The sequence below is a fragment of the Hibiscus syriacus genome, unplaced genomic scaffold, assembly GCF_006381635.1.
Source record: "Hibiscus syriacus cultivar Baekdansim isolate YM2019G1 unplaced genomic scaffold, ASM638163v2 tig00117048_pilon, whole genome shotgun sequence".
In the NCBI taxonomy this organism is placed as follows: Eukaryota; Viridiplantae; Streptophyta; class Magnoliopsida; order Malvales; family Malvaceae; genus Hibiscus; species Hibiscus syriacus.
The window spans coordinates 9,068,333-9,090,547 of NW_024063538.1; the positions used below are offsets into that span (position 1 = coordinate 9,068,333).

Consider the following 22,215-nt stretch of genomic DNA (forward strand, 5'->3'; position numbering starts at 1 on the left):
CTTAAGGGACTAAAATGCACAAAAAATAAAATTACAGGTTAAATTAGAAAGTTCATACAACACCCAGATAACTAGCACCAGGAATAAAACGAGAATCCACAAAATTACAGTTCAAATGTAAAAAACAATAAGGAATTGAAAACAGCTTAGCCTAGGACTAAAAAGAAAACGCGTAAACTTAGAAGATATAAACAGAAACCCAAAAGATATAAAGACCAAAATGCAATACTGTGAATATTAGAGGATTGCTCACATGATTAGCCCCCCTGGCCAGATACTAATTTCTCTAAGCCTAAACACTGCCGTTTCATGCTTCACTTATAACTTTAGACTAAAATGAAAGCCCTAAGTATTATTTTAACAACATCTCCGCCGTTCTTCACTTTGTCAACCCCCTCACCTTTTCTTTCCTTCATTCTTCTCCTCTAACCTCACAACCACCACTCAGCGCTACCCGAATCTTCGTCAATGATATGGTATTCGAAACACTAAGGTAAATTTAAACCTTATTTATTTCTATTTTTTTTAAAACCTCGATAGATGATAACCCAAGACCGAAAAAATGTCATGCGAGGACTCAAACAACCCAAGTCATTCTACCCAACTCCGGTAACGTTGACACCTCGGCAAAGAAACCCTAATATCTATGATTCATTTACTTCAACGATAAACCGAAGGTACCTATTTCTGTTTTTATACTTTATAATTTAAATTTAGTTTAAAAAAATATTAAAACATATGAAGAAACACACTAATGTAATCATAGAAGAAAAAAAAGAACCTTATAGGAACTGAATTCCACTTTGTATTGCTTTGATTCGTTGAAACGAGCGAACTCTTCAGTTCCTTTAATTTTCAAATTGAAGGAAAAATCAATACAATGTTTTTCGTTTCGCTATATACTTTCTGTAAAGAGAAACAATGGAGATTTTTTCGTTTTTGCTCTCGTTTAATTGTTGATATCTCTCTCTCGATTCCTCTCTGTCTTTGTAATCTCCCCTCCTTTTTTTGTTGTTGTTGTTTTATGATTCCTCCTTTTTCCTATGTTAAATCTTCAAAAACCGACCCCCACCTCCTTTATAGTTTCTTCCTCATAGATTAAGAAAACTGAAATCCTTTTTTATTAACTCCCGATAACTTCTTTTAGTTTTCCAGGGAGTATTCACGTAGGCTTGAGTTGGGCCTTCAATTGCTCAGCTTCGGGTCTGCTCCGATCTATCCCCGGATAAAAACGAGCATCTACATACATGTCAATCGATTTGATCTAAATTTAAGAGAATTCTATATGACTTGAAAGTCAACTTAATTTTGTATAAAAATTTATACCTGAACTAATCTATATATAAAAAGAGAGAGTTAGAATTTACTTACAAATAGTATAAAACTTTTCTTTTACACTTCTTTAATATCTAAATAAGCATATATATATATATATATATATATATATATATATAATGTTAGGATCTAATTATACTGTGTAAAACTAAAAGAGTTTTATACCATTTTATGACTACTAGATAAGAGAAATTAAAGGCTAAGATTAATAGTAAAATTGAGAAGATATACACTAGAAAAAAAAATAATGAATTAATATTAGCTTTCGATTTCCCTTAATCTAATGGTCCAAAAAAATTGTAAAACTTTTAGTTTTACACTGGATGTAAGTAGTCCTAACCAATATATATATTTTTATTAGGTAAATTATGAACCTATTTGGAAAAAAATTAAAAAAATAAAGAGATTTTATAATAGTTGTCTCTAAAATATTAATATTTTATTAATATTATTTTAATTACCCCCATCTTCTTCCTCACCTATCATTCATCTGCCATTCTCCTTTTCTCCTATTCTTCTTCATCAGAAACTCCATTCTTGCGTTCTTTCTCCATTTTTCTATCATTCAATCACAGTAATCGTAACTCCATTCCACTCACTCATCCGAATCATTCATCACCATCACCAAAAATCAATCTATGAACCATCCTTATCATCCATGTCCAAAACCCCTAAAAGGAAATTAACCAAACAATACCGTTTAACAAATCCTAAACCAACAACCCAAAAAAATGAAAGAAATTACCATGAATTTCATCTCCACAAGAGCTATAGAAATCTTCACAATCGGTGGCGGTGGAGCTATTGTTTGGGTGGTGGAGCAATTGTTTGAGTTGTACAAATCTTCACAATCGGTGGTGGAGCTGTAGAAATCATCATCAACATCAAACATCCCACTATCTATCCTCACCAAAAATCAAATTATGAACCACTGTTATCATCCATGTCCAAAATCCCCAAAAGGAAATTAACCAAACAATTACCCTTTAACAAATCGTAAATCAACGACCCGAAAAAGGAATGAAAGAAATTACTGTGGATTTCACGTCCATAAGAGCTATAGAAATCTTCACCATCAGTGGTGGTGGAGCAATTCTTTTATTGTTTTCTAGGGTAAACATATTTTATTTTACGTAATTTTTTTTATTTTTTATTTTCTCTTAACATATAATTTAATGATTAAAAAATGGTTAATTAAGTTAGGTCATAAAACCATTAGATAATTAACGACGGAGTGATAAAAAAAATCTAATGTCTAAAGTTCAATAAATAAATTGAAAAAAATTAAAAGTCCGGTGAGTGAAATAGGAAAGAGAGTAAAGTTAAATAAGTGTAATTTACGCTTAAATCTAAAACATATTCTACATAATTTTATCATTCAAAAAATTTAATCCGACTTGATTTTAAAATCCAACCAACAGGGATTGTTCAAAACTTCAAGTAGTAAGCAGTTTGATATCGTTTAAACAATGTCTCAAGTTCAAGTCATTATGTATTTAGAAAATCGGAAAACTCACCCACTAAAAAACAAAGTGTGTGAAGCAAATCTATCCAAATTAATTAAAATAAAATATTATAATCATGACAGCAACAAAAAAAATTACCAAACGATGGGGTCTAGTACCCATTCTCAATTATGAAGTATAAAGAATGATTTTTATGTTTAGAGAAAAATTTATTTATATTGGTAAGATATGCGTTTACTTGTGGTTTTATATTGAAGCACATAATGTTGTGTTGGACAATAATTTAAAGGCCCGTCTTACTGATTTGGGCATAGCTAAAAGTTTGTGCATATCAAAGTTGATCCAAATATGCTCGAAAATCGCTGATCCAAAATTATACCTCTCGGTTCATCCCTATAAGAAACATAAATTCTTGGGAGTCTCGTGCCGCTGGAACCCTGGTCCAAAACATAAATCTTCATGTGGTTTAAAGTTTTTAGCTGTCATTACTCTAGGAAAGTCCAATGCCAGATACAAGGTTGTGATGCATTTAGAAAGGTCTCACATGTTGAAATCATCATCGAATTTACGAGTATCATTTTATCATTTAAATAAAAATTATGGCTCAACATCATGATAATGAAGGAAACTACACTACACAAAAAACTAGAAGGCAACGATTTCTCTCGCAAACAAAGATCAGCTAGTCATGAAAATATATCAAACTCCGTATAGTAACAACTATATTAACAAATCATCATCAACCATTCTTCCTCAAAGGGAGGTTAGTTATATTCACGTACATCAGCCAAGGAGAAGGACCGCCACGGCGACGATGAGGTCGTTCTCATTTGTGGGTGCAAGGGAGGTAACAGGGGCTCGAAGTCGATGAAGAGTCTTCGCCTGTGCTTGAAAAGCCATCGGTTTCGGAGCTACTCATTGCAACGGCAAGTGCCAATGAGCTTTTGCTTGAACTTATTGGTCGAAGGAGTCTTTTGCTCCTGTTTTTGTCCCATATATGGTTGATTGCTAATAGGTTTCGTCTTCTTCTCGTGTAGGCAGTCTCGGGCTTTGCTATGTCTTTAATGGAGGAAACTGAGTTTGCTTCTGCTAAACTCGTGTATGACCTCGATTTTCCATTGTAGAAACTCGATATGCTTCTTCTGTTGGATTCAAAAACAAAAACCCCGATTTTATTTCAAATTGTTAATCGGTCAAAGTAGACAGAAAAAAGAGAGAAGGATTTGTCTTGTTTACCTCATGGGCAGAACCAGTTCGATGGAATTCATCGTATCTAAAGGACCTTTATAAGAGCTTTGAACCTCGTTTTCCTCGCAATCTCCACCGTCCGATGATCTCCCAGACTCGTCGTCGTCGTCATCGCTATTCCTCCCGATCGAAGACGACGTCGTCGCGGACGATGACCCTCTCCAGTCCTCTTCTTCTTCCTCCGCCTTCGACGACCGCTTCCTTTCTTTCACCGGAGACGGCGGGGATTCGAATGTAGGAATATCGCAGGCGCACCTCATCACGCGCCCAAACTCCGATGTTTCGATCCTGTCCAACGCGATCGACATGGTTGAATCTTTAACCTTTCACCACCCAAAACAGCAAACCAAAAAGGATAAAAAAAACAAAGGAGAAAGGGGATCAAACGCAGATATGAAAGACGGGGATGAAATGGATATGGGGAATTGTTTGTCCGTTGTTGTTAATTATATATATATATATATGTTGGGTATTGTATTGAATAAAGGCAACCGGGGACTCTTATCCTCATCCACTCATTGTCAGGAACATTTTCTTTTCTTTTTTTTAATTTGTTAATTATCTTTTAGGATAAAGCACCCTTAGGGATGGGAATGGCCTAACCCAATTTGAGTCTTAAAATTTTTATATTTAAAGTTTGATTATATTTTAAAATAAAAAATATATAATTTTATTTTTATTTAATAAAATAAAATAATATTTAAAAATATAAAAATAAGATATTATTATAATTATTTTTAAATATATAATATATTACTGTTCTAAGTTAAATTGATTAGAATATTTTTTAATCTAAAATTGAATTTAGTTAGACTAAAACTAAATTTGTTTTAAAAATTTGACCCTATAATATTAGGTTGAGTCTGAATCTCATGTCTATTGTTGAGTACAACAGAGGTCAGTAAATTATGGTAAAAATTAAATGTATCAAATTATTATAAAATAATTATTATTATATATATTTTTTAAATAATCTAAATTATTACAAGATATTATTTATTATAATATTTCGTAATTATTAACAACACGTCATGCAAATGCATCTCTCTAACTCAAGACTTAATATAAATTTTAATAATTATTTTATAATTTATAAAAATTCAATTACTAAAATGATCATTTGAACATAATTAAACGGCCTATTATATAATTTATATTGACTTTTATTATGCAAATTTATTTATTTAAGTAATATATTAACTTCAAGTTTATATTGTTTAAAAATGAGTTAAAATCTGTTTGTACAATATTTTTTTTGTTTTACATATATTTAGATATTTAGATGAGTAAAAATAGATAAATGAAATTAATTTCTTATTTTTGTTCAGTGAATATCTTCTCATTTTATATTTTTAATTTCATCTGTCTATTTTCACTCATCCAGTTATCTTAAACTTATACAAAATTAAAAACATTTTAGATTGTATAATTGGGTTTTATCTCTTTAATATATATATATATATATATATATATAGTGGATTATAAACGTTAAGGATTTTAGTTTTAATTAGTATTAATTAAGTCTTTTACGAGCAGCCGCAAAGGTAATACCTATCTATAAAGTGTAAAGGGGAAGGTCAAATTTGATTTTGGTACCTCCACTATCCTTGAAATTATATTTAATCCATGCACTATAATTTCATAAAAATATAATTGTGAAAGGAGTGTTTAGAATGAATTTTTTACGTCTATACAATTTAAAAAATTAATAAATATATTCATAAAATTACAATTAGAATAAAACTCAGAATAAGAGTCCACACATGTATAAATTACGCTCGATGATAATCGAACACGTACACTTAAAGTTTCCATACCCCATTCCACACATTAGTATTTTGATCAAGATAACTAATGGAAATGGTTTTTTTATCTTCAAATTAAAGTACGATGACTAAATCTTGAATTAGAGAAGTGTAAAAGGACCAAAACTAAATTTGACCTAAAAATATTGGTGATAAAACCAGGAGTTCAAAACAATTAACCGCAATTAGTTTAATGGAGAGTAGGATAATTGGTGAAGTGAGTGCCACGTGGTGGATAATATGTATGACGTGGCTATGACGGAGGTTCTCTTGCCTCGTTGGATCCGTCAAGTCTTATCCATATCTGTGGGACAACGCGTTTAACCCTTTTTTTTTAATATTTTTAATTTTAATTTAAATATTTATGTGTTAGAGATGTGATAGTTCTCCTGTACGTCAGTTTATTATAAAATTAAAGAAAAATGTTATTAAAATGTTAATATTTTTTTAATATTTTTTATAGAATATTATTTAAAATGTTATTTTTTTTTACTGAAAATATTAATTTTATTACTTAAAATGAATATTTTTGATATTTATATTTCCAATAAAAAAGTTAATATTTCAAATAGTACCTGATATTAATATTTTTAATAAAAAAATAATATTTTAAATAATATTCTACCAAAATCATTAAAAATATTTACATTTTCGATAACATTTTTTTATTAATCTTATACTATACTTTCTTAGACATCCTTAACGATTAAAGGAAGGGATATGATAAGATCTTTGTCTCCACTTGTCGAATCTTCTCCTTTTTTATCAAGAATAAATGCAATCGATGTACTAATTAATTATCCGTTAAATATCAATTTTTATGAGTATAAAAATACTTTTATACTTTTTATCAAAGGATTATAATTAAGACATGTATTGATATTGTTGTTGTCTGAATTTTCACAGTGTCTCCCCACTTCTGTCTGAATTTAAAATGATTTTAATTTAAGAAATTAATTGTTGTTAAACACGAAGAGGTGATTGGTGGGAGTCATCGAAGTGTCTCGCCACATTTAAACCTTTTGCTTCATTCTCTCCAACCAAATCATCACACATTTACTCGGCAAATTTATTCAAATATCACCCCAAAAAAAACACCATTATAGTTTTTTTTTCTCCGAATATTTATCAAACTATCACTCTTTTACTTATGTGGATGAAAGGCGCGATTCAAAGGGTGAGCTTTCCAGGGATTTTTTATCCACGTTAACAAAACCCTGGAAAGCTCGTCTCCTGAAACGCACATTTCATCCACATCAATAAAACCATGGAAAGCTCGTCCCCTAAAACTCATCTTTCATCCACATCAGTAAAACTCCTGAAAAGTTCGCCCCTGAAACACATCTTATAAAATATTATTCTATTGAATTTCTCGATTATTAAAATTATAAAATAATCATTCGATTATAAAATATTTTTGGATAAACTTGTTTAGTACCTAAAGTATTACTTTTGTTCTATTTTAATACATAAACTTTCATTTTTTTTAAAATCATACCTGAAGCTTATTTTTTTATTTCATTTTAGTACCTAGCCGTTAAAAATTTAGGTACTAAAATGAAACAAGAAGTTAACAATGGGGTACTTAAATGAAACAAAAAATAAACGTTGGATACTAAAATGAAATGAGAAGTAAACATTAGGTACGATTTTAAAAATATTAAAAGTTTAGATGCTAAAATGAAACAAAAGTAATACTTTAAGTACTAAACATGAAGTTTACCTAATATTGATTTTTGAATCGTACTATTATTAAAAATTATAAAATGACCTCATGACTATTCGTATATTTCAAACTCGTTATTTTTTTTATTAAAAATTAACCACACATATGAGATGAACGTTTATCAATTAACACGATTTTATCGTAAAATTCCAATTGAATTCGAGATCATCAGACGTGGAGATGAGTCGGTTATAAACAACAATTGCTATTATAGTAGGATAGAAGGAATATCATGTTCCCTTTCTTCCTCTGAAAATCCCGTAGTCCAGAATCACGGAGATTCAAAACAAATAAAAACAGAGGATCAATGGCAAAAATAACACAACTTTAGCATGTGATGAAAATATGATAATCGTATGATTAGATACGCTACTCCCCCAACCATGGAGCATCCAAAATCTGATCAAATTATAACCAGTCTCTGCACTCACAGCAACCCCGCTTCAAAGAGATTTCTCCGCCTCAAAGTCTCGTCCACGAGCTTGAAAGTTTTCTTCACGACCTTCTGGTCGAGGGCGGTGGTTCTGTAGACCTTAAAGACTCGATCTACTCGATCGGGGGCTGTGCTTTGAAAATACAACTCCTCGAATTTCTTCTTTATAAACCTGGAGAAAGAATGTTGTCAAGAGGATGAAAATCAATTAATTCTCGGCGACCAGAGAAAAAAGCTTACTCGAATGCATGCTCCATCTCTTGTTTTCCGGTTGAAACTGGTTGGTAGTCTTTGAACCACTCGCATACGTTTAACGGAACCTACAGAATTCAGAACATATAAAAGTCTGTGGTAATGCTAAGTTTTCAACATCTGGAAAATGTTCTACTGTTCCGATGGACTTACCTGTAGAATGTTTTTTGGAATATGTCAAATTTGTTGAGAAACAACATAAACGACGTTTTCTGCAAAGAAGTTCCAAAAACAAGATAAATTCGGGTTCTTCTGTACATATGTACTTACGTACGTACATATAATATAAAGAAAACCTCGAAGCATGGTTGCTTTAAGACCCAGTCGAAGAGTTCTTTTGTCTCCATCATCCGGTTCTTCTGCTGATCTTCGGAAAGAGTTTATCATACCTAAAACAGCAAGCATTAGGACGTACGTACATATGTACTTCGCCGCTTTTCTTATTCTCCCCTACAGGGCTGCAGATAAGAGGTGATAGGCAAACTGTGTTACTATCCGGTATCTATGGTCTAACCATCGATTTACGCCATCTTATTAAGTTACAACGTGCAAAGATCGTGTCACAAATGAACGCCGACTTCTCAGTAATGCATATGCAGAGGAAAAGGAGGGATTAGAAATTCACCTGAACTGGATTTCTACAACACCGGTTGTACGAATTCTTGCATATAGAACATCCTCCTGCAATACCAAACAGATTCGTGATTCGTGCATGCTCATCTTGTTGGAGCAGGACATATTCCTGCACTAAAACATTTTTCAAGAATTCCGAATACGAAATACCTTTGTTGGGACATAATTTGAATCCGACAATCTTTGCAAATTTTCCATGAAATAATGAGTACAATCCGGAACTTGAAGTTCATTACCGCGAGTATAGGTCTACCACAAGTGCATATGGAGTGAATAAGTATTAAAATGCACCATCAACAACCACCTCCCAACGTCAAATATGCGATGGAGATAAGTAAAATTAGCTTTATATCATTCGTAGACAAAGTGATTAAGAGCTCTCCTATCTCCTCTGCGAGTTCTCTATTTAGACGTGGATAATCCAACTTGCTTCCGATTTCCGATAGTTTCTCTCCAATAACCTGAAAGAGAACATGGTTATATAGTTTCTTGAACACGGATCGAAAGCTTATTTATTTGAAAAAGAAAAGAAAACCAATCGGAATGCAGACCTTATTTTCACAGGATAAAACATATTTGGAAGAATCGACATCATTTTGAGCAAATTCCTTTGATCCGTCATATAGAATCTGTTGAGCCATGTAAAGCATAATTCAAAGTGTGTATAAAACTCACTCTCATAAAAGAAAGTAAGCTTCACTTCACATATAACCAACACCAGACACCATTATACATTTATATTATACAAAAGGGAAATAGCCAACACACCCTTTTTCAGGTTTTCCGCACTTTTATAGTCTGATAGATATTGGCATCGATGACTGATACATAAGCTCTTTAGCTCTGCCTCGTCAAAGCCGGTTTGTAAAAGAAGCTTTATCTGCAGACAAGTCTCGTTAAATATAACAAAGATACACATATTCGATAAAGGACTGACCTTGGTTTTAAAAGGCGCACTGCCAGGTACTGAAGATGGCGCACCGCCAGGTACTGAAGATGGCGCCAGCCTCGGTTGAGGTGAGGCGAGGCGAGGTACAAGAGGTGCGCGCCTCCGGACTTTAGGCGCTAGGCGCCGAGCACAGAGCTTTTGATATGATCCCGGTTATGTGTTCCGAGTTATATACGATGTTGCCCGATCGTAATTCTAGTAAGAACTTCGTAGTGCTTTGATTGAAGACTGAAAATGCACAAACAATATTATAAGACGGGAAATATGTATACATAAATATGTGTATGAAAGTAATGGAAATGATAGAATGAAGTTGAAGTGGATTGTAAATGAAAGAAGAGTGGTGGTGATAGTGGTTGAATGGATGTAACGAAAATGGTGAAGGATGTTTGTGGTTAGCGTGGAGAATGATAGTAATTCAAAGGATGGATTGTGACCCTCTAACTATATATGAGTTAGACCCTCTAACTATATATGAGTTAGGAACCAACAATATAATAAATATGGAATCGAAGTGATAGAGGGTGGAACGTGACCCACTAGCAATAGTAGAGCTAGAAACCAACGCTATAGCAAGATGAAATGGATGAAGGCTTCAAGGCCGACAAGAAACCGATAGAGTTCTAATCCAAGAACTAAAATGAAAGCAATCTTTCAAAGTATTTTCATAAATCAAATTGTGTGTCTACAAATGATCTCAAAAGTGCCTATTTATAGTATTTCTAAGAAGCATATGAAAAGACTCAAAAGATGATAACATTCTCATCAATTTAGCAATAAAATGCACTTGGATTCTTTGTCTTCTTATGTCCAAAGTTGGATGAATATTCTAGATCATTTTGGGGATGAATCTAGATAATTTGAAGCTGAATATGACCTTAATTTCGTCCAAGGAGGGGTGACTCTTGGGCTACCTTACTTTGCTTGCAAATGGAAGAAAAGAGGTTAAATGAAGTCATAGGATGAATGTGGACATCCTACATGTCCAAATCAACTTGTCTCTTCAAATTCCTTGCTGATTTTATCACTTAATTTGATGATTAAATGAAATAAAATCAGCATTCATTGCTTGTTCTTTGGTAGCATGTGAATAGCCTTCAAAGAATGATAAGTAAGACTTGAATAGGTGAATTATGGAGGATTGGATGTATTGTCTCTCCAAGAATATGAACAACCTTGAAAAGATGAAAAGAATTCATCCTTGAATTGCTTTGAATAGAAGCATTAAGATAGCCTTCAATTGCTTGTCTCTTTGTAGAAGATGAAAGGACTCTTCCTTAGCTCAAACTCATCCAAATCATCCTTGTACAAAATTCCCGTAATGAAAATTCCAGCCTGCACTGTCTTCAGTAAATCAATCATATCTCAAGCTCCCGATATCGGATTGAGGTGATTAAAAAGGCGTTGTAAAGCTAAGAGATAGATGAATAATGTCCAATTGATTTCTAGGCCCAAAAACATCTGTATCGCATCCATAACTAGAAGATATTCTGACTGATATTCTTGCATCTGTTGAAACCGTTCAACTTCTCTCATGCACCTAGACACAAAGGTGAACTTTATTCAATCTTTAATTGAAAATATGCATGAAACAATTAAGAGTTAGTTTATTAAATGAACTAGTTTGATGAATGAACTACTTTAATTAATGAACTAACTTTATTCAATGAACTAGATGCATGAATGAAGTAGCTTACTAAATGATCTAAATATGCATAAATGAACTACTTCCCTAAATGAACTAGATTCTTTGAATGCAATGCATGCTTAATGAACAACACACTTATTAAATGCAATGAATGTCATGCAACTAATAAAACTCATGCAAATTCATGCATTGAATGATATCATATGACAAGCATATCCTAAGAGGTAAATACAAACATATGATAAAATATAATGCATAAATGAGCAGGTATAGGAGGAAGTAAGGTAGAACTCCCTTTGAATCAGCCTTGGTGAACTTCAATGATTTAATCAGATCAAGAAGAAAGTTAGGGCTGATTGGGATCACATCATTCCCTTCCTCTTTAATGTGATTTGTCCCCAAATCGACCCTTGCTACAAAAGGAAACAATCTTGACTTCCTTTTAGCTGGGAACTTCTTCATTATTGTTTTGCACAAACACTATTCTTTGGAATTAAGTTTTCCTTTCTTGTGCACTTCATTTCCATGTTGTTTATCCGAATAGGTATATGTTCTTTGCACTCATTCTTTGTCTTCCTTTGAATCATCATGAGGGTGGATGGAGAGTCTTGACCTTTGAAGTCCTTCAAGTAGGTAGGTTACACCATCGCCTTTAATCTTTGTGCCCTTCCATATGATGGCTCTTGAGTAGGTGGATAGCTTTTTCTTCAAATCATGTATTTGCAAAATGGAGAGTGGCAATTTTATCTCAAGATTGCAAAGAAACTTATCCTCACAACTCAATGCATCAATTCCTTGTTTTTGAATCATCCCTCTAAAAAGTAAATGAAAGTTAGAAGTAAATAATTCAATAACAAAAGAAATGGAAAAATCAAACCATGGAGGATGCTTGATGATTTATTGGACACTGGTTCCTTGGTGATAGAAAACTTCATTGGATCCTCATTTGAAACATGATTAAAAGTATGGACGATGTTCGATCATCATTAGAATTGGCAATGTGTTTGATATGTCTCTTGAAGTGCTCTTCTCGTCATCCTGCAATAATGAAAATTCAAAAATATAAGAAGTTGCTTGATGATATTATTGGACACTGGTTCCTTGGTGATAGAAAACTTCATTGGATCCTCCTTTGAAACATGATTAAAAGTATGGACGATGTTCGATCATCATTAGAATTGGCAATGTGTTTGATATGTCTCTTGAAGTGCTCTTCTCGTCATCCTGCAACAATGAAAATTCAAAAATATAAGAAGAATGGTTAAGGTTGTTAGTACGAAATGAAATTTGACTCTCTCTCTATTTTGCACAAACAATTTCTTTTTCAAACTCATCTTTTTCACTCTCATCTTCTTTTTGAATTTCTTTTTCAATGTCACTCTTTTTCTCTTTTTCTTCGAAAATTATCCTTTTTCCCCTCATTTTCATAAAATTCTTTTTCTCTACTCTCAATGTCTTTTTCAACTCTTATTTCTCTTTTTTTTTGCAAACACTTTTATTTTGTAGTTGTTCTTGCAATTGTGTTTCTTTAACAAATTATCAAAACACACTTGAAGACGAGCTAGACTTTCTGGATTGAAAGATGCAAAATTTCTTAGCTCACTCCGCGTTGAACTTCTGACATTGCTTATTTTTTAAAAATTGGGATCCTCCTTATAAGATATTTCGCTCCAATTGGATGTAGAATTAGAAACAGGTCGAGTGTTGTCTCTCCTCTTTACTTGCCTTTTGATCTTCGGTGGAGGTGTTTATGAACAAGAACCTTCTTCGATTATACGATCCAACTTCTTTGAGATTGGGTTGAGATAATTTTTGAGCAAACTCCTCATTTCTTGATTGAAATCTTGAAATTGAGAATTTGATCAAAAATCTCGTACGTTGTCTCTTGTATAATCATTTGGTCCTGTATACTTTCGAGACATAATGAAAAGAAAAGATTAAAGAAATTTAAAATAAACCTCACCAACAAAAAAAAAATCTAAACAATACGCTCCAAAGAAAAATACTCTCACTCGTGTTTCACTCAGGATGGCTTTTACCCTTAATGTACACTCTTTCCTTTTATCGCTCTTTCTTTCCTTTAAAGTTCTTGTGGAACTCCCTCGAGGTTTACAAGGCGTCTCGTAGACTTCGGCTGAAAAAATTGGGGCTTGGTTGGAAAAAATGATGTGAGAAAAGAAATAATTGGATACAAGAAAGAACGAAGATGAGAATAGGCAATGAAATCGTAAAGATAATAAAAGAAACGATGAAACGAATATGAAACCTTCTTAATTTTTTTTCAAAGATGAAAAGAATTGCTCTCTCTCTTAAATATTTCTTTTTTTTTATTATTTTTTTCTTTTTTTACTAACCCTGGAGAGAGAAAACTATAATCTTACTGAATCGGCTAGCTCTGATGCCAAATGATATGATCCCGGTTATGTGTTCCGAGTCATATACGATGTTGCTCGATCGTGATTCTAGTAAGAACTTCGTAGTGCTTTGATTGAAGATTGAAAATGCACAAACATTGTTATAAGAAGGGAAATATGTATACATAAATATGTGTATGAAAGTAATGGAAATGATAGAATGAAGTTGAAGTAGATTGTAAATGAAAGAAGAATGGTGGTGATAGTGGTTGAATGGATGTAACGAAAATGGTGAAGGATGTTTGTGGTTGGCGTGGAGAATGATAGTAATTCAAAGGATAGATTGTGACCCTCTAACTATATTGAGTTAGGAACCAACAATATAATAAAGATGGAATCGAAGTGATAGAGGGTGGAATGTGACCCACTAGCTATAGTAGAGCTAGGAATCAACGCTATAACAAGATGAAATGGATGAAGGCTTCAAGACCGACAAGAAACCAATAGAGTTCTAATCCAAGAACTAAAATGAAAGCAATCTTTCAAAGTATTTTCATAAATCAAATTGTGTGTCTACAAATGATCCCAAAGGTGCCTATTTATAGTATTTCTAAGAAGCATATGAAAAGACTCAAAAGATGATAACATTCTCATCAATTTAGCAATAAAATGCACTTGAATGCTTTGTCTTCTTATGTCCAAAGTTGGATGAATATTCTAGATCATTTTGGGGATGAATCTAGATAATTTGAAGCTGAATATGACTTAATTTCGTCCAAGAAGGAGGGGTGACTCTTGGGCTACCTTGCTTTGCTTGCAAATGGAAGAAAAGAAGTTAAATGAAGTCATAGGATGAATGTGGATATCCTACATGTCCAAATCAGCTTGTCTCTTCAAATTCCTTGCTGATTTTATCACTTAATTTGATGATTAAATGAAATAAAATCAGCCTTCATTGCTTGTTCTTTGGTAGAATGTGAATAGCCTTCAAAGAATGATAAGTAAAATTGAATAGGTGAATTATGAAGGATTGGATGTATTGTCTCTCCAAGAATATGAACAACCTTGAAAAGATGAGAAGAATTCATCCTTGAATTGCTTTGAATAGAAGCATTAAGATAGCCTTCAATTGCTTGTATCTTTGTAGAAGATGAAAGGACTCTTCCTTAGCTCAAACTCATCCAAATCATCCTTGTACAAAATTCCCGTAATGAAAATTCCAGCCTGCACTGTCTTCAGTAAATCAATCATATCTCAAGCTCCCGATATCGGATTGAGGTGATTAAAAAGGCGTTGTAAAGCTAAGAGATAGATGAATAATGTCCAATTGATTTCTAGGCCCAAAAACATCTGTATCGCATCCATAACTAGAAGATATTCTCTGACTGATATTCTTGCATCTGTTGAAACCGTTCAACTTCTCTCATGCACCTAGACACAAAGGTGAACTTTATTCAATCTTTAATTGAAAATATGTATGAAACAATTAAGAGTTAGTTTATTAAATGAACTAGTTTGATGAACTACTTTAATTAATGAACTAACTTTATTCAATGAACTAGATGCATGAATGAAGTAGCTAAATATGCATAAATGAACTACTTCCCTAAATGAACTAGATGCTTTGAATGCAATGCATGCTTAATGAACAACACACTTATTAAATGCAATGAATGTCATGCAACTAATAAAACTCATGCAAATTCATGCAATGAATGATATCATATGACAAACATATCCTAAGAGGTAAATACAAACATATGATAAAATATAGTGCATAAATGAGCAGGTATAGGATGAAGTAAGGTAGAACTCCCTTTGAATCAGCCTTGGTGAGCTTCAATGATTTAATCAGATCAAGAAGAAAGTTAGGGTTGATTGGGATCACATCAGCCTTGGAACTTTCAAAATCTATCTTTGGTTGAATCCTTTGGTGATGGCTGATAATCATTGGTTAGAGTTTATCTCTTTTAATCGACACTTTGATAAAGGAAAGGAGAGGAAAAGAATATAGGGCATTGAAATAGCAGAGAAGAAGATGAAAACAATATTTGAAACAGTACTATAAAATGAATTTTATAGTGAAGAGTGATGAGGTTAACAACTATAATGCATGGATAGATGTGCTGCGTTTTAAAAGCAAGATAATGCATTGAATTAGACTTGCTGCATTTAACAGTAGGATTGAGTGCATTGAATTAGATGAGGAACTAGCTCACATCTCTATTTTGACGGATGCATGAATCTAACTGTATAGAAGGAGAAACGACACTTGAGAAGAACAAAAAAGAGATAGCTAGGATAAGTAAAATAGTCACTCTTCCATTATAATTATCAATAAATTACAAAATAGTCACTCTTCAGCAGTAAAAAAATATTATTCTCTCTAAGAACTTGAGTAGTTGTATTTGTACTACAAAGTATTAGTGTATCGTTAAAGTATTATTTTGATTTATATTATATAGTACAAATGATGCGCCTCGCATATGAAAGATATACACCTGCATCTTGCGCCTACGCTCCAAAGACTTTTTGCACCTCGGTTTGCCTTGCGCAACTTAAAAACGAAGGGACTGATATCTTACCTGCTTAAAAATTGTTGATTTCCCTGATTCACCAGCACCTTAAAAACAAAATAATTTGAATCATTCACGAATCTCGGTTGAAAATAATTAAAATTCTGCAACACAGGCCATGAAATAAAAGCAAATAGTTACAACACCAATATGCATATCCAAGTCCCCAAGGACGTCGACTAAGAGATAATTTTCCATACAAAAAGCACGACATTAATTATAATCATTTCAATCCCGTAAATTTGGATACTGCAGAAAGGAAACCTAAGGCTACGTATGATTCCATTTCAATGTCCTTAACCGTTAAGAATGAGAATCAAACTATGTATGTACACACGAAGCAAAACTGTATGTTGTACGCACCAAGAAGTAGAAGCTTCTGGATATGCTTTTCAGCCTTTGTTTCTTGTTCGATTCTCCTTTCGATTTCAGCAGCCTGCAAAAGTACAAACTATGAATCAAACAACACCTACATATTACGTAAAAAAAGTTATATCAAGATAGTTCGCCCAATTCTAATCCGTAAAGGGTGACAGCTGAGGTATATAAACTGTGGTCCACCTGTGCATTCTCCTCGGCATCCGATTCGGTATAGTGACGGTTCTTGCTGCAAAGTGAGCCCAAATTGTCTAGAAAGTTGACAGCATAGAAGATGCATGAATCAATATCTAAAAAGCTTCTTATTTGTCCTTGCCACCCACAGCATTTGCTACGATCACGTATTTAAGCCGACCTAAGCTGAAAGCGAACAATGGTTAGAGCCATCTTCCTGGAAGGGACCTCAAGTAAAAAATCAAGAAATCACTAGAATGTTCTTCAGACACTTTCATGCACCTCCTAAATTTTGAGTTTAAATACTTAATAAGTCCTTATATTTTTAAGTTTAGCAACTAGGAGCCTCCCTATGTTTGATCCCGGCTTCTTCCACGCTTTAAAATAATTTCAAAACCACAAATCATAGCAAAATTATAGTCCTGGAAACATGGATTAGATCGACAAAACATTCGAACAAGGTCAGATTATATAGCATGTTAGATTCTATTGCAACTCAGATTTAAAACAGCAAATCAGTGATCAAATTACAGGTCAGTTTACACATGAACAACATACACAATCCATGAATGCTCATAGCTGAACTCAACATTAACACACACACAATCAAGACACCATCCTTTTACATGTTTTATGAAGCTTCTGACTTTACTGATCACTTTAACCCCATAATTCTCAGACCACCCCAAATTTTCCATGGAACTTTAGAATCAAACTATACAGACTAAAGTGTTAAGCTTTATCAAACAAGCTAAAATCACAATCTCACCGCCAATTTAACAACAACTACAAATCCCTGATGTTCATATTTTTATTTGACGATAAATCCATAATAAACAATGGAAAAAAACCCAGAAAAAAGATCCCAAAATGATAAAACAATCAACCCTGATCTAAACACAACAAAACCAACAAAGGGATCTCCAAATTCAAGGCAAAGAGAGCAAGAAAATCACTAGGTAACTCATTTCTAACTCAACTCTACCACATGTAGCTCATTAGGTGAGATTTGGTATGTTGCATAAGCTTGAAGCATATTATGGTAGATTGCATTGTTTGGGTGTTTTCAGTATGTTTACAGACTCTTTCTAACCCATAATATCATATAAAACACTTAAACATCACTTGGGGACCTCAATGGGGCTTTAGGGATAGAAAGATAGGACTTTTTGTGCCAAACTAGGGCACCTAGTAGCAGGGGTATCGATATTGTTCTTCAAGTATCGATACTGTTCATCATTTCAGGCTAAAATTAAATAATATTTAAAGGGAAATATCAATACTCATTTAGGGAGCATCAATATTGTGGTCTCGATTTCGATACTGGCCAGCTAGGAATCAAGACCAATAATTCAAAATACAGTTTTGGTATCGATACTCAAGGTATCGCTATTCAGGTAAATATCAATACCCAACACCAGAGTATTGATACTACTACCTTAACCAAGTAGCTCATATCAATCAGGGGGCATCGATACCAATATATGGGTATTGATACCAAAAGTTTACTATCGATACTGAAGGGTCAATATCGGTACTCACAAATAATTTTGGATAAATAATCCAAGGATTAAGGGATCAGACTCGAGGTACCCCATATACTTTAAATAACAACAAATAAGACTTCAAGCAAGAACAAAAATTAATAACAGAAAAGTAGAAACATTAACATCTAGGTTTATATAAGACTAGCCTTGTTTGATGCTCGGGAAACAGTTAGGACACAAGAGTACCTCTTTAGTAGAATACGACAGTCAGTGGATACCTAAGTTAGTGCCAAGGCACTTTAGTAGCTGATTGGGTGTAGATGCCCTAAGACTTGACGGAGTAAGTTGACGGGTGTACGTTTCTGATGCAGATTCTGGATCTCACCCTGGTGTACCCGAGGGTATACCGGTAGGCTAGAGGGGTGCGTGAGCTCTAAAATACATAACCCTCACTACACCATGATGCCAGCCATAACTTAATAGTTCAGTAGTTACATGTTTCAGACTTATGCCAGTAGCTAATTCATTTAATGAATTCATGTAGTATAGTACAACTATTAGTAAGGCACTAAGCTCTAAGCTCAACATTCGGAATGTGTTTCTGTACGCATGTTCTTAGGTGGCCGATCATAGGGAGTTATCGCCACAGATATTCCAGTGCATTAAATCTGATTCCCAGAGACCTCAAAAGTACGTCTTGAATCATTATTAGAGGGTATGTACTATTTGTGGACCCTTATGTGTATTCAATCATAACTATTGATTTGTACTCAATATTATATTATTTTAGATATACTTTGGGAGATCCCCATATTTTGTAAACTTCGATTATTATTTTGTTTTATCTCAATTTCTATAGATGAACTATTATCAGTTGTTTTAAAGAAAATTTTTGGGCCACTATTTCAGTAGTCACATGTAACATTGTAATCTATGGATCTTCGGGTCGGAATGGATTAGGGTGTTACAACAACTCTCCCTCCTTAAAAGAAATTTCATCATCGAAATTTACTTGAGTAAAACAGATACATATATTGGAGTTGCATATTTACCTCGGTCTCCTAAGTCACCTCATTGACTCCATGATTCCTTCACAAGAGATTCACTAATGGTATTCTCTTGTTCCACAGTTCTTTAACTTCTTGATCCAAAATCCTTATCGGTTCCTCCTCATAGGTCTTGTCTTGGCTTACATAAATATGCTCTATTGGAATCACACACTATGGGTCTGATCGATACCTTCTAAGTATCGATACATGGAGCACGTTGTGAATGAGCTCCAACTCTAGAGGCAAAGCTAGTTGGTAGGCTACGATTCCCACTCTCTCCAAAATCTCTTAAGGTCAAATGAAACATGAGGTTAACTTCTCTTTATGCCCGAACCTAAGAACTTGCTTCCAAGGTAACACCTTGAGGAATACCTTGTCGCCCACTTTAAACTCTATGTCCATGCACTTAAGTTTATGTACGACCCTAAATCAACTAAAATTTCTCTTCGACTTCTCTGATTGGGCCGAGACAAATTAATTTCCTCTCACCAAGCTTTATCCAACGTAAAGGCATTATACACTTCTTCCTATACAAGGCCCCATAGAGGGCCATCTGAATACTAGATTGGCATATATTGTTTTAAGAAAACTCAACCAACGAAGGTGATCTTCCCAACTACCCTCAAGGTATATTACGTAACATCTTAACATATCTTTAAACATTTGGATTACACGTTCGGATTGACTATCGGTTTATGGGTGAAAAGCGATACTAAAATGTAATAGGGTACCTAAGGCCTCTTAAAATGTTTTCCATAATCTCAAAGTGAAGTGTGGGTCTTTTTCGAATATAATCAACGAAGACACTCCATGCAACCTCACTATCTCCTGAATGTAAAACCTAACAAACCTCTCTAGAGCAAAATCCATTCATACCGGTAGCAAATTAGCAAACTTGATTAATTTGTCGACCACTAACCAAATTACATCGTACTTATTTCGCGTCATCGGTAACCCAGTCAAAAAATCTATGGTCACCCTTCCCATTTCCACTATGAAATTTGGATAGGATGAAGTAACCCTGATGGAACCTGATGTTCCACTTTAGCTTGTTAATAAGCCAAGCACCTAGACATGAACTCGAATATCTCCCTTTTTATACTTGACCTCCAATACAAGTGAATAAGGTCTTGGTACATCTTGTTCCCTTTAAGATAGACTGAGAAAGGACTATAATGTGCCTCGCTAAGAATCTGCGTCTTTAACTGCTCGTTTGACGTAACACAAAACCAACCCCGAAAGAATAAAACATCCATATATCTTAGCTCAAACCCAGACACCTCTCCTCAATGAACCATCTCAAACTTAGCTACTAAGCAATCATCGATCTTTTGAAGTTCCTTCACCTCAATAACTAGCTTGAGCTCAACTTGCAACTAAGCCAATAGTCCACCATCGACTGTCATACTCAAATAAGAAAACAAGGCTCAGAGATTAGACATTGTCTTCTGACTTAAGGTGTCAACCACCATATTTTATTTACCCGAGTGGTAATCAATCACACTTTCATAATCTTTCAACAATTCCACCCAATCACACTGTATCAAGTTTAACTCTTTTTGAGTGAGCAAGTACTTCAAACTCTTGTGGTCAGTGAAGATGTAACATTTCTCTCCAAATTGGTAATGACTCTAAATCTTTAAGACGAAAAATATGGTTGGTAGTTCCAAGTCATGAGTGGGGTAGTTGTACTTATATAGTTTGAGTTATTGAGACATATACGTAATTGTTCGACCCTCTAGAATAAGGACACAACCCAATCCGTTTAGCGAAGCATCGCTAAACATGATATAATCTTCACTAAATTCTAGTTGGGTCAACTATGGGGCTTGGGTTAGGACCTCTATAAGCTTCTCAAAAATATGCAAGCCTTCATCGTACTGAACAAATGAGACTTCATTGGAGTGACCATCATCGAAAACCCCTTGAAAAAATGACGGTAATACTTGGTAAGTCCCAGAAAACTATGTACCTCGAATACATTCCGCGACAATCTTTTGAGATTCAACTCGGATACCCTTGGATGACACCACATGACCTAAAAATAATACATTCGAAAGCCAAAACACACACTTATTGAACTTTATGAACAATTGGCGTTCTCTCAACATTTACAATATGGTACAGAGGTGAAAGTCATGATCTTATTTGAACCACGAGTACACTAGAATATTATAGATGAATACTACTACAAATTGATCTAAATACTGGTCAACTTATTCAATTGAAAATAATCAATGTACATTCTCATTGATCCGTCTTTCTTCTTTACAAACAACATCGGTACTCCCCACGGTGATATGCTCGGTTAAATGAACCTTCACTCTAAAAGCTCTTGGAGTTAAGCCTTAAGCTTCTTCAACTCTATCAGTGTTATGCGGTAGGGAGCGATGAACAACGGAGTTGATCTTAGCATAGCCTCGATGCCAAACTCTAGTTCTCTCTCAGGCGACAACTCCAATAATTTTTCTGGAAATACATCGGGAAAGTCCCTTACTACGTAAATGTCCTCGAGCGTCAGACTCTGAACACGAGTATCTAGTAAATGATCCAAGAATGCCTCACAACATTTGTTTATCAACTTATGGGCCTCTAAGACTAAAACAATCCTCGAGGTATAACTAAGTTCCTCACTCGTTATCATGATTTTGGTACCATCAAATTTACAGAGTTTAAGTTATTTAACTCTACATTTCAAACTT

At 33.9% G+C, this 22,215-nt stretch overlaps 2 pseudogenes; both read right to left on the reverse strand.

Moving 5' to 3' along the window:
- Nucleotides 1-3,464: 3,464 nt before the first annotated feature.
- LOC120197485 lies at nucleotides 3,465-4,469 on the reverse strand (annotated as a pseudogene).
- Nucleotides 4,470-7,906: 3,437 nt separating this feature from the next.
- On the reverse strand, nucleotides 7,907-17,148 carry LOC120197416 (annotated as a pseudogene).
- Between the last annotated feature and the right edge of the window lie 5,067 nt (nucleotides 17,149-22,215).